The sequence below is a fragment of the Dermacentor albipictus genome, chromosome 1 (assembly GCF_038994185.2).
Source record: "Dermacentor albipictus isolate Rhodes 1998 colony chromosome 1, USDA_Dalb.pri_finalv2, whole genome shotgun sequence".
Classification (NCBI taxonomy): domain Eukaryota; kingdom Metazoa; phylum Arthropoda; class Arachnida; order Ixodida; family Ixodidae; genus Dermacentor; species Dermacentor albipictus.
Genome location: NC_091821.1, coordinates 169,924,041 through 169,938,371, shown reverse-complemented (window position 1 = coordinate 169,938,371; position 14,331 = coordinate 169,924,041). Strand labels below are relative to the sequence as shown.

The 14,331-nt window shown below is 46.6% G+C and overlaps 1 protein-coding gene across 2 annotated transcripts in view; it reads left to right on the top strand.

Moving 5' to 3' along the window:
* LOC135905734 (inactive dipeptidyl peptidase 10-like) overlaps positions 1-14,331 on the top strand; it is a 480,802-nt gene that overhangs the window by 24,051 nt on the left and 442,420 nt on the right. The gene's annotated exons all lie outside the window — the stretch shown is intronic.

Sequence of the window (14,331 nt, the reverse complement as noted above, 5' to 3'; positions counted from 1 at the left end):
CAAATCATGTTCCTCGTTGCATTTGCTTTCTTATTTACTAGAAAAATTGTTAGAAAATATACCTCGTTAATTGTTACCGTGCATCTTCTTGTTCTTCTAGTTGTGTTTATTGGTTCCTTTTCTTTCTCTTTTTTTGTCGTTTTTTAGCTGTGTTATATTGCTCGTGTTATTTTTGTAAAGTCCAATGTTTCGTTGTATAAAATGTTCTGCTTAAATTATGTATAATATCTGTAAGCAACTGACTGATGTATGTTAAAAATTAATATTGGTCATATTTTTATTAGGGTGTCCCCACTACAGTGTTTGACTTTGGGACACCCTATCCTGCTGCTTATTCTGTAACTGTTAAAATGTACCACACCACTGTAATAAATCTACAATTCCTATTACGTTACGCGCTGGGCATGTCATATTTGTATATTTCATCGGAAAGGACATCCTGGAATACGAACTGCTTTTTGTACTTCCGCGTTATCGTCACCACGGTATTCTCGCGCGTCATAGTTTGTATTGTGCAAAAATATGGGAACTGGCTTGAAATACGCCCCTGCCACGAAAAAAAGAAAATAAGAATACTCTTGTGCGGAAACCATCGACGATGATTGTCAATGTAGGTGAATAGCCGAATCCTTAGAAAAAGCTATTCGCCTCCTTATTTCGGAATAGGTGCGCTTGATGGCATATATTTTTGGCTGGGAGGATATGTAGATAGTATTTGTTGTTCCATTGCGTAATTCCGTAAAGAAAAGCGCCGTTGACCCGCACATCTCTATCGGTAGTGTAAGCAGACAGCACGTGAGTCTCAAAGATGTATATAATTCTAGATGTTCAGCGACGAACGCACACCGCAACAATAAATTGCGGTGTTTTACGTGTCAAAACCACGATATCATTATGAGGCAAGCTATAGTGGGGGGGATTCTGGATTAATCTGGGCCATCTGGGGTTCTTTAACGTGCGCCTAAATCTAAGTACACGGGCGTTTTCACAATTCGCCCCAATCAAAATGCGGCCGCCGGGGCCGTGATTTAGTCCCCTGACCTCGTGCTTGGCAGTGAAACACCACAGCCGCCAAGCAACCACGGCTGGTGACGCGCAGCGTAACTCGGTTGCACCAGCGCACGCCTCCTTGGCATTGGCGCCTTTGCAGAAGCGGCGGAAGTCTAACCTGCGACACCCAACCACTGGCCACGAAAGCGGGCAAAAAAGCCAAATATATAATGCTATTCGCAAAAAAAAAAAAAAAAAAACGCTCGAGCAAATTTTTCATGTGACTACGATCCGAGGACCGCGTCTGGACTACAACTATAACGAACGGTTCCTTCTTATTTGTGTTCCTTCTTATTTATTTTCTTTCCAGCTATAGATTCTGGAAAGAAAAAAGTCTGCGGATCCCACGCACTGTGGGAATCGATATAAGCGAACCTTCGTATGCTGTTTGCTCTGAATGACAATACTTAGCGGAGATTTTGGCTGCGAATGTGTAATTTCTTCAGTGTTTATGTGCAACACGACAGTGGTGAGTTGATGTTAAACGTTACCTTGCGTGCACCACTGCTGGTTGTCTCCGTAGTCCACAGAACGCACAGGGAGACGTGTCTGCTTGAGGCATTGTTGTGCGTCATTGCTCATATCTCTGAGAGGGTTGAGCATTATCATTGCCTCACATGGCACATCGAATCGTGGCAGCAGAGGTCTGCGCCACGTTCCGCTGCGTGGCGAAGACGCTCCTGCTCCTCGCGACGCTTCTTTCGGGCATGGCTGTCCTCGACGCTGAGTGCACGCTTTGGAGCCATTTTGCTGGGGCGTGTTTACGTGCGGCTTCTGCAGGCGGGGCCAACACGCTGTTGAGACGCCAGCTCCAAGCGCGCTCTTCAGGCTGGGGACCATTGTAATGTTTACACTATCGCAGCCCAGCACGCGACCTCCATAGCACAGCACCTTCATTTTTGTCGCATAGGAAAGCAAGCACAGCAGGTGCCATACGCACAAACTGTGAAACGCTGCCGCGGCGGCCGCGATGGATGGATGTATGCTATGAGGGTCCCCTTTGGAACCGGGGAGGGGGGGGGGCGGTTGCGTGACTAAGCTCTTGTTATTATATTGCCCAATGTCCGACCTATAATCCCCCCCCTCCCCAACCAAAAAGGAAAGAAAAAGAAATCAAGAACAATTTCCACCGCTAAACTTTCTGAACACCTATTGAGATGTGCGGAGGCGAGCGGAATCTGTTGGTGTTGCAAGAAACCCAGCGGCGCGCGCGAACCAGACTATAACAGCAGCAGCGCCCGGTAAATTCGGGAGAAGAGGGTAAGAAAGCTTCGCTTTAAAACTCGGTCATATAACTTATCGTCTAATAAAAAAAAACACACACACACAGTTCGTCCCTTCGCGTCAGTTGTACGCGCGCTGCGAATGGCGGGGGACGTGCCAAGAAAAAGCCGTTGCTCGGCCAAGTGTCCTCGTCACCGGTGTGCGGAAGAGAATCGTCGTCCAGGTGGCGAGTCTGACGCCGATCGGGGGTGCGTGGGGCGCTGCCCGGGTGCGTGTGGCCTGGGCAGATTGAGTCTCGCCCGCAGCAGCTGGCACTCGTTCTGTTCGGCGTGCGCGGCGCGCAGACGACGCCCAGAGGCAGTTTATCTCGTCTGTCCTTCCTCGTCTCTCTGCCGCTCCGAGCGGCGATTTACTTTGACATCGGCAACACGTGTCCCGCGATTGTTTTCTGGCAGGCCTAGACGGTGACAGAAGTTCATAGAGAGACAGAAAGGAAACTAAAGAAGACAAAAAAAGAAGCGCGCCGCGCGGTGTACGGCTCAGCTTTTGCGTGCGGCCCTCCGGATAAAAGGGGCCGAGGAGTACTTGTGTCCCAATCCTTGTTCGAGCGTTCAGTCCTTGTAGCGTTCAATCTGCCGTTTTCGCGAAAGCTGGCGCCCCGCCGTTCTTGTGGTAAACAATGTCGCATGAATTCATCTAAACAGTGCTGCGCAATCACAGTTACTTCTGCGCTCGCGGCGTCCGTTGAGGTGCGATCGTCTTTGCTAGGTGAGATAATCAAGGGTGGTGTCGCTTATAACGCCAAGAAATGATGGAACAATCCATCACACCCAATTGCATCGCGTCATTCTTTTTACACTAGTTCGAACACGTGCGCCAGCGCGGCCCTCGTGCAATCGGTTTCCTGCGAGTGTTCTTTGCATTTCACAAAAAGCTAATTCACATGTGATAACTTAGTCCGTCGCCGATTCTATTGTGTCAGAATATTCTCTTCATCGCAATAAATGAAAAAAAAGCAACAACAAATAGCTTTGCAAAGAAGGGAGATCGAACGTTCACGAGCGCATTCAAGAAGGACAACGTTAAGCAATAAAATGCGCAGAGAAAAGACACACGGGTCTAACACAAGTGTAGTGATAGTTTCGGAGCTCTGCTGGTGTTCCTCTTCTTTAGTGTTATTTTTTTCTTTGCGTGGTAATGTGGGAGCGTTTTCGGTCTTCTTTCCGTCTTTGATGGTAGCCAGTGTGCAAGCGAAAGAAATAATACAGTTGGTATGCAGAAGAGTGCCAGAGCAAGTCACAAGCGCTTCACGAAAACCGAGCACATATATATATATATATATATATATATATATATATATATATATATATATATATATATATATATATATATATATATATATATATATATATATATATATATATATATATATATATATATATATATATATACACACACTTAATGAGATATAACGCATGCACTGCACGCACGAACGGGCGGAGGCCCACGTACGCACGCCGACCCACACAGTGCAATGATAATTCTGATGATTTCATGAGTACATGAAAACCCAAATAAATGAATGCTGTGTGAGTAATCATGTGCTATCTGCTTATCTAGCCCTGTGCCGTAGATTTTTGGTTATAAAACTCTTCAAATGATAGTGTGCCTTGAAATGACCCGTCATCAAACAGTATCCCACGGGAAGTTCATGCCTCCCAATTTCTGAGAAATGCGGGACGAAAGCGGGCGATGTGCATGTGATCGGCGATGCATTGCGCCGCACTGGAGATGGTAATGGCTGATCTGCTTAAGCTATAGGTGACCCAAAATATAAAAAAGAAAACAAAAATGCATGCGGATCTCATATACTGCGGGATCATTTTAATGGAAGCTTTCTTTGGTGTTTGCGAGGAACGCTGTCCATGTTTAGCGACCATTTACAAGTACAGAGCCCACGGCCGAATTGCACACATTTTGACCGGAAATCGCCACGCTCAACGTAAACGAATGGCGCTCCAACGCAGCAGACGCATCCAAAAAGATGTCAGAGTCTATCACGCACATATTACACACTGTACCGAACTCATCCTGCATGGAGTGTTTCCTCAAGATACCGATTTGCACCTGTAAATAACATGATGCGGTTCCGCTGCCGTCTGATCACTGCCTATTGACACCGGCTGGTTTCGGGCTTACGAGGAAGTGCGCGCTCGCGCTCAAAACCCTTCTTCGCTGCGTATCGACGCTGCTCCGCTTTGCGTGCTTGGACGAAATTATTTTATTTATTGTTCGCAGGTTGGTCAATTCTGAATTTCACACCCCTAAGTAAACCTTCGCGGACTGTCTTTGTACGAAGGCACGTCCAAAATAAATGGTGGGCATCCGCTGCAGACGCGGGAGGGGAACAAATGTTGACCGCGCTTCTCGGTCCTCATCGCCGCCCCTCGAAGCTGCTCCACTTCGATCGTGTTTACGAGTCAGCATGAGCTCACGTTATAAACCATGCATCGCCGCGTATCGAAGACGTTTAGGCTTCGCTGGGCGCTTCTTCTGAGCCTCTGTCCCTTCGCACTTATTGCATACATTTTGGCCTCATTTTGTTCATGCTTGAGCTCGCGTCCACGCTCACTTTATCCGTCGCCCCGAGCCGTCACGGTATGCACCGGCCCATGGGACCGGCCCATCGTGCAAGACAGACATCGTGCAAGACGCCAGCAGACAGCGCCAGCAAAGTTATGGGAAAGGGGGGGAGCACAGAAAATATCAATTAAGAAAAGTCAAGGGCGCTTTCGTATCCCTACGTGGATGAATGCGAAAGCATTGGGAAGTCTTCCCGATGACGACTCGTTTTACGAAATGTAATGATATTGTTTGCACGTTGTCTTGTATCATTTCTCGCATCACGTGCCTCGGCCTCGTTGCATACCTACGCGGACATCTAAAAGAGCCGGGCGCATGCAGCTACTGACTGAAAAGTCGAAATCGAAGGTACGTTCATCGAAGCCCACGACAGAACTCACCGCACCGGCTAGCAGCGCCTTATATATAGACCGGCCAACGGCGCGGTCTGCTTCTGTGACCACGTGAGTTTATAAGGCGAAAGCCTTTCTAGGCTCATGGGGAAGTTTGTGTCAGCAGACCTGACCGCCGGAATGTCCGCCAGGGTCCGCCGAAGCGTCATCACGCCATATGAAGACAGATTAAAGAATGAAAAATGAATGAAAGTGACAGTGAGTGAATGATAACGTTATATAGAGATTGGTAGAGGTTAATAATGACTAGTAATGACTAATAATGACTACTAATGACTTGTAATGACTACTAATGACTACGAAATTACCAATATGTCTAGCGACGGCTTGTAATGACCACAATTGATTAGAAATGACTACAAATGTCTAGCAATTAGTAGTAATGAGTAAAATGACTACTGATGACTTGTAATTACTACTAATGACTACGAAATGGCCAATATGTCTAACGACGGCTTGTAATGACCACAGTTGATTACAAATGACTAACATGCTTACTAGTGAGCAATAATTACTTATAATGACTGAAATGACTTGTAATGTCTAGTAATGACTACGAAATGACCAATATGTCTAACGACAACAAACGTCAAACGACAAAGAAGAGAAGAAGACGCAAAGGGAAAGAGGCGAATGATAAGAGGAGGCAGAGTAGGCGTTCGCTGTTCACCTTTTCAGAGAGATCTTAAGAGACCCTGTAATTTTTGTACCAGCTCCATCGAAGGTTCGTCTATCGGAGCGCATGACAGAACTCACCGAAATCACCGCACCGACTGGTAGTGGGCCAGTGCTTTCAGCGCCTTCGCAGAAGTAGGGCTGGAACGATAAGCGGCATCGGAGCCAGCTGTGGAAGAAGACCACGACGAACGCACGATCAGTGGCACGAGCGCGTCTCTGTGACCACGTGACCTTTTTTTACTATCTCCGGCCACGCCGCCGGATTTTCCTCTTCATGAATTATATAATGCTTTCGCATTATAAAAAAAAAAACGGTGGCACTATGCAACGGGATAAGGTTCTAAATTCGAAAAAGAGAATCGCACTTCTCCAACGTATAGTTTCCTTCTTATTATTCACATGGCCGGCTTTCTGCTCTGGGAAGCCGCATGACGACGTTGCGAAAAGGTTTCCTGAGCGCCGCCGTTATAGTAACGCCAGGAAATTTCAATAAGGAGCGGCGAGAAGTCGATCCTTTGACGAATTTGCGCGTACTGAAGTCGCTTGCGTTCTCTCAAAAATCAATGTTTTAGAGTGGCTGTCTGCTGACCTTCAGTCACATTAGAGAAATCAGACCTTCGAGAGCGTCAGCAGCTTTCGTAGATCCATAGGTGGTTACTGCAACAAGTGAAACGCTGATCTAGACCAGCGGCCTTAAATGAGTTCCATAATACGTTTCTTGTCGAATTCACCGAATGATAGCCAGTAAATTAACGGCAGGTATGGTGGAACTATTGATGCGTCGCCTTGTTTTCCACGCCAAACCAACTAGATTAACAGAGAAGCCCCCCAGGTATATTAAAATTAAATTATGGGCTTTCACGTGCCAAAACAATCTGATTACGAGGCACGCCGTAGTGGAGTGACTCCGGAAATTTGGACCTCATGTGGTTCTTTAACGTGCACCTAAATATAAGTACACGGGTGTTTCGCATTTCGCCATGTTTCGCTATGCGGCCGCCAGGACCGTGATTCGATTCCGCGAGCTCGTGCTTAGCAGCCCAACACCATAGCCACTAAGCAACCGTGGCGGGTGCCCGCCAGGGAGACTGATAATTGGTCTGCAACTGGTGTTCGGGTTGTTAACACCCATTTCAATTGCACTCGGGCCTCCCAGGAGCTTTTGAAGCTTGCATCAAGCATCAAGGTAACTCGACCACTATACGGAAACTCCAGAGGCTTGGAAGGACATCCGCCAATTGGGAAGTTGGCGGCATGGCACTGCCGGGCTCCTTTCTTTTTCGTTTTTTTTTATACCGCAGTTGTGGTGACATGGTAGAGCGTCCGCCTCGTATGCGGGGGAGGTACTTGGCGCGAACCTTGGCGCCGCCGGAAACCTACCAGTTTCTTTCTGATGGGTAGAGTTGTTCCACAACCTGGCGCTCTGTTTTTTACATGGGTTCTCATCTCGAAAGCGTACCCTGTGAAGATTTGCTAGGGTGTCTGGGCACCTTCCTTCCACCAGAACCTCGGTGAAGAATTCCGGTATCCACCGCTGCCGTGGGAGGCAGGCGAGTGCTGCCGGCGAGCACGTGCGCGTAACGTGCAGTGGCCCCATTTTATTGCGTGAACATTGAAACGGAACACCTCGCGAAGACGCGCAAGTGACCACACTGCACCGGGTCAAGGCAAAGTAGATTTCTGCCCCATTACTAACTGCCATTGATATTAAAGCCGTTTGCAAAGCCTGCAGCCTGATGCGCCCCCTAGAAATGTCCCTAGTCTGCTAAAACGTTGAAGTTAATTCTGGGGTGAGTTTCCAGAAATACAAAAATCTTAATGGGACAGATTTGATCTATGCGCCCGCAGACAGTACAGGTGGCAAGCTGTAGAGCGCGTTTGTATTATTTTATTGTTGTTTCAACAGCTCTCACAATTTTAAAACGGAAATAGTTGTGCCGATGCAACTTATTTTACTATTGAAATAATTTTACACGTTGAAAAAAGTATTCCAGCAGTAGCTTAAACTTGGTAACTAAGCAGCTTCGTGTTTGCTTGCACAGTTTGTTTCTTGGCGCATATAATATTTCCGTCATGGGTAATACCTTACAAAAGTCAACATAGGAATTCTGCACACGGCAATTTAGACTTTTCTCAGATTTTCCCTCTGGTAATTTGAACCTCTGGCATCGCAATGTATCAATTCAGTCCCTCGTACTCCACTGTACTCTAGAGAAAACCTCGAAAAAGACAGATTAAATGATACCTTTCGTAGCTGACTCTGTGTTATCTTTTATTTGTTATTCTTTGAAAGCACCGGGACTGTGGGAGACGGAAATTCGAGGCGATGAGAAAAATGAGAACAAGGTGAAAGCAGGAGCCAACGTTTCCACAAGTGGACTTGTCTTTTTCAATGTGTATGTGCTGCCTGTCTCTCTTGAAAAAGAAAACTCCATTTGTCGAAACGTTGGCTCCTGCTTTCACCTTGTTCTCATTTTGTTATTCTGCCACTTCGATTCTCAATTCATCTTATATTTTCCATTGTTGGGCACGTTTCTGTAGACGCACTGTTCAACGGCAGTACCATATATTGCAGATAAGAAGGAGATTGTTAGCAGAAGTCGAAGCTAGCCTAGCAAGAGCTGCCTGCAACTGCTGCTCCTGACAGCAGCCTCTTGAATGGAACGTTTCGGGCATTCTCTTGTCTAGCCACCCATCCCATTTGCGGCAGTGACAGTCATTTTCTGTGGTTCGTGGAATTGGAGCGCTTTGATGCAGTGTGTAATCAGAGCAATATAATAGCGCTTTCCCAAGCGCTCGTTCTACACGAGAGAGAGAGAGAGAGAGAGAGAGAGAGAGAGAGAGAGAGGAAAACTGCAGCATCTTAATAATTCTGTGAACGGTCTGCATGCATAATGACACTGAGGCACTTAGGTAGCGGCATGAAATATATTGTTTTCAAACATGCGTTGATTGCCGCTTCGCACTCGCGCGGGGACGTGAATTTGCAACCGGAATGACTAATTAGCACAAGGCTCCGCTCTATCACCTCTATTTTATTTTATTTGTTCGTAAAAAATTATTGCTTCATATCGATTGTGGAATAAGGGAATGAGACTCAGCGAAGTGTCGGAACATTGCACATAATCATTCTTCGCGTTAGCCACTAGAAGTGCTGCAGCCAGAAAAATAGAGAGAGAGAGAGAAAAAAAAAAAAGCCGCGATAACCGCCGTTTTGGAGAAAGACGCGGTCACAACCACACACAAGTTCGCGTTGCACCAAGCCTCGCGTTTTATCGTTCATGTTGCTGCTGTCGTTGCCGAGAGCTCACTTCTGTATACAAAGAAAAAGGAAACACATTTTACTCAAAGGAAGACAAAACGGCCATCGACTGATCGTTTGTTGAAAGTAAACTAAGCTTAGTAATACTTGTTGCTGGGCTAGTCGGTTTACGCTGTATTATGGCACTGAGCATGTGCTGGTGGGCTAGTTGGTTAAGCATGATTACAAAGACGGCGCCGAATAAAACAACACACATTTGTGTTGTTTTATTCGGCTCCGTCTTTGTAATCTGTATTATGGACCATAAGAACTATGGCCACTTAGCGCAGGTGAACGAAGAAATAAGGGGAGGAAGGCACAAGGTGAGCGCTCACTTTCTCCCTTCCTCCCCTTATCTTTATGTCGATTTGCGCTAAGCGGCCATAGTTCTTCTGGTCCGTAATACCCGTAATACACTATATTAAATTCAGCGGTGTTGTCCCCGCAGAGACATGTTACAAGAGCTTAGCTTGTCTTGTGAATCTGTGAAAGTTGCTGAGCAGTATGACATGTCTGACGATGCTTTTGAAACGAAGCACGAATCGTCCGAGATTGTTCACATCGCCACCGCGGCTACTGTTTTGTGTGATGTTGCGACGATCTTTTCCATTTTATTAGTGACTGCATTATGTTACCTGGAATCACTCGTGTGGAGCTCAAGTATCGTACTGAGTGCTCCTGCCATGAAAATATTCGAAATCCCAGACGTCAATTAGAATTTTGTCTATACGCGAAGGCAATGTGCCTAATGTGCACTCTCAGCACCTCCGCCGCAATGTGCATTTGCATTGGTGTGTACCGGGCAATCTCAATAGTTGCCGCTGTTTACGCGCATTTTGAAAAATCAAGACAAATTCTGAGAGCCCAAGATTGAATCGCTTGCAGAGCCCGTACCCACCATCTTGCAAAGCCACCTTCAGAAAAGCGGCAGGCAACCTTTTGGGGTACCATCTCTAATTAGTACACCAGTCTTTCATCAGGCTTCACCTCCGCGACTAAGCAATCGAGTCCTACATGGTGTTTAGGTCGACCCTGCAGTGCGCCTTGCTGTAGTAGTAATAAAAAAAGTATGAGCCGTCATCTCTCGCTGTTAAACAACTATGCCTGCCCCTTTTGCAAGAGATATACGCCGACCATGTGCGTATCTGTAGTAGTGGCTCAGTAGCTCTCCAATCTTTGTCCAGAGCCGTGGTTTCCCCAGCTCATCACCGTCAGTTTCAAGACGTGGTACCCAACGACTTTGACAGCTGCGGAATGTGCAGCTCTTCGCTGAACTTCGTCTAGTCCGCCAAGAACAACTTCGAAGTTGGTCAATATTCAGTGACTCGAAGGCGCAGCCCTGCAGACTTTGCTGTCAGCCATGCGACGCGGACCACACAAATAACTGGTATTCGAGATTAGAGAACTTATCCATACCTTGGCGGAGAAAGGAGACCACGTGACATTTTAGCGGCTTCCGAGTCACTAAGACGTGGAGCAAAGAGGAGTCGATACCGTTCAACGTCAGATGCCAATAGAAAACTTCGCGTTCGCGGACGAGATATCACGTTCTCCATGTGGAACATTCCAAGCGTTCAAAACAACTGGCCGCTCTACCTCGACCCTTCGCTCCACCTTCGCATCCCAACATAGTCTCTCCTGACACGTGACAAACCAGCTTTGTCGCCTATGGCTAGGAGGGGTTTTTACGAAGTCTTGCTTTTCGCATAGAAATGGCCGATAACGCCTCCTGCGATGATTATGGTCGCGAGGAGATACTTCGACACGTTCTGTGTGATATCCTCGCTACAGCGCACAGAGACGACCGCTCCCAATCGTACTTGCTCCCTTTGATCAAAAACTATTTTCAGAGCAATCCATATGGAAATGTTAAAGACATTGCATCATAGAGTCACGAAATCAATGCTACATTTTTAAAGACGACAAACATGCAAAAGCGGCTGTAGTCTGAATTAGTGTTCGTTGTGGTGCAAGCGATCCTGTGCGGTGATAAGTCTGCGGTGATAGTGACCAACTGGGATTGTGTGTCCGTGCTGCCTGCCCCCATCTCTCTCTCTCTCTCTCTCTCTCTCTCTCTCTCTCTAGTTTCTTCTTATTTTTCTACCCCCCCCCCTCCCGCGTTCCCCATTGTAGGGTAGCAAATCAGATTTTCTTTTCTGGTTAACCTTCCTGCCTTTCCTCTTGTCTCTCCCTTGGTTTTACCTAGCGGTGGAGGACTCTAGATTGATTTCAACTTCTTCGTATTTCTTTGGCCTTGTTTACCTTTTTTTACGCGCGCTGGTGTTGCCATATAACTTCCGTGTTGAAAGGAAGATGCTTTTCGACAGCACGAGAAGAAAAGGGTCTCCAAAAGCACATGCAGAACAGTTAGTTTTCCCGGAAGGACCGCATATAGTGCACAAGCTAGCAGGCGTCCCGAATTCTGCTCCCATTTATCTGAGAAAATGCACTGATGGACTCGTGGTGGCACATCTTCGTGACACGGAAATAGACGCTCAGGCAGAAAAATTGCCGGCACTGACTTTTTGGTTATGTTCTGACCCATGGTTCGATGTTCTCTGTGCGTGTGTGTTTGTTTTTAAGCTTCGTATTTGCACGCACCACTCATTTTCCAGACAGTGATTTAACCTTTAATCCTCAAACTTCCTTGTCTCGTTTCTTTTTTTTTCTTTTTTTAGCGGCAGGTATGTCGATCCCGTGCAAGTATAAGTGAGCCTTCCGTTCTCTAGATGGTTATATTAACTGTGAAGCAGCGTCTATACTCTTGTCTTTGTCGACGGAACATACGAAAGCATCACGACTCGTGCGAATAAAAAAAGATAAAGTGGAAACAAGGTTGGAAGGCCTAGAGTAATGCCTAACAGCGACTACGCCCCACATTAAATTGGCAAACATGTTTTCTGTGTGATGTCTACAGGCTCGATTTCTTTCGGCTGTTTTCTGTTCATCTCAGTCTTGCATGAGAAGGACGCCAGAAACGCGAACGGCACGTGCTGCAATTGTACGAGTTTAAACACTGCCGAAAGGAAAGCAAGGGCGGAAAGAAGACGGCGAAGAAAGACGAGACCGAGTGAGAAGGTGGGCTGGGGGTTGGCGTCCGAGGAGGAGAAGGGCGAACGAGCGCTTGGTTGAATTGGAATTCGTCACGACACAGTCGCCTCGAATCGGGGACAAGCTGTCCTCGTAGCTCCCTGGAACTGCTGGAGCCTTTGAACTTTTCCGCTCTCTCATTTTTCATCTGCATTAAGCCCGAATTGCGAACGAGCGGCGCCTCGAGCGCCGCCGCCAAGATTGAAAGGGAAGAGGGAAAGGGGGGTGGGTGGGCGAGGGGGCCTGACTGAAGCGGGCTCCTTAACGGCCGCTGACGCGCGCGCGTGCATCGCTGTTGGCAGGGCCTGTCCGCTCGGTTACGTAGGGAGAAAACGTGCACTTGTTTGCCCATCACGTCCGGCGATCGATGCGTGCAAACGATGTTCAAAGTACGGCAGGCTTGGAGACTTCTCGCAAGCGCCCACTGGACCCATCGTGGCTGGCGTTCACAGAGGAAGCGCATATAGGCGCGCTCGCTCCCCGAGCTGCTTATTCAACGCAAACAACAAAGAAGCGGGCTCGTCAAACGCGCGCGTGCAGACAAACAGACGGGCACGTTTGTGTGTGTGTGAGATTTTTTTTTTTACATGTCACAAGCATCATCGTGCTCGCTGAATGCTTGCCCGGTGATCCGTCAAGGATTGTACCAAAACTAACGTACTACATTGGCATGATGAGACTGTCCTTTAGGCTGCGAGAATTGTTTCCTATAAATTCTCATGGCATCGCGAAACAGATATGGAATTCTTTCTATTTCCTCCCTTCCTCCCCCGCCCCCCTCTCTCTCTCAAAGCGAGACTTCCAAGGTTGGCATGGCGTGATTCTAAGCAGATACTCAGGGGTGACTCAAAGCTGCCATTTCCCAACAGTTCTCTTTCACTAACGACGCCCTCAAAGAGGCACCGACTGGCCCGCAGCTGGAAAGGGTAAGGGTGCGGCACAGCTTAGAAAATCGCTGGCGCTTGGGAGGAAGCTTTCGCTCGGGAACTACTGTAATTTCCCTAGTCAAATACATGTAAAAGCCAGAAATTATTTTATCAAACAACCACTGGACCGATTTGAATGAAATTTGTTGCACTTGAGTGAAAGTGTTAAACTATAGTGGCACTAGGAAGGGGGAGAGGGGGATATTTTGATGAGGGATCTGATATACCTTTATAAAAATTGCTGTATATGATAAGCTAAAACGAAATAAAACACGAAGTTTAAAGATCTGTACCAAAAACACACCTTCACGAATATGACAAAAACCAGATATCGCAGTTTTGTAAACCTTAACTATCTGAACCGGAAAAAATGTTATATATAAATTTATAGCTTATGTGAAATTGTTAAAATGTTTACGATGGTTTTCAAACAGTCCTACTCTCAAACTATTGGTACTTCAGATCGGCGTGTAATACATCAATTTTGTCCCATTTAGATATGTTATTAGGGGATAGTTTACAGAATTGCGATGTTTTTCATTGATTTTGTAAACTTGAGAATGGAGTATTCTGAAATTTCGCAATTTTCAAGATTAGAAAAATTATGGCATTCACTTATCCTTTTAAGTGCAACGAATCTTGTCAAAATTGGGGCAGTGGTTGCCGAGAAAAACGAGCTGCAATTGTATGCGCATTTGTGCTTTGCTTTGCTCGGCTCTGCTGTAAAGAAGGACGGCAGAGAGGAGTAGGAAATAACATCCATTAGTTTCAGCAGAACTAGGGCCCGAGTCTTGGCGCATCGCACAACAGCGTGGATTTGCGTACCAACCTACTTGCGTATACGTGCCAAGGTATCTTGCAGGTTCCTTTCCACCAAGACAGCCGTTAAATTCAGCTCTTTGTCCATTTTCATTTCTTTATTTCTTTCTTGAAATTTTAATGGCTTTGCGCGGATTTTCTGCCTGCGTATCACCCCATTAGCAGCGCTTTTTTTTAGCTGCCTGGTAGAGGATACAAATGACTTCTT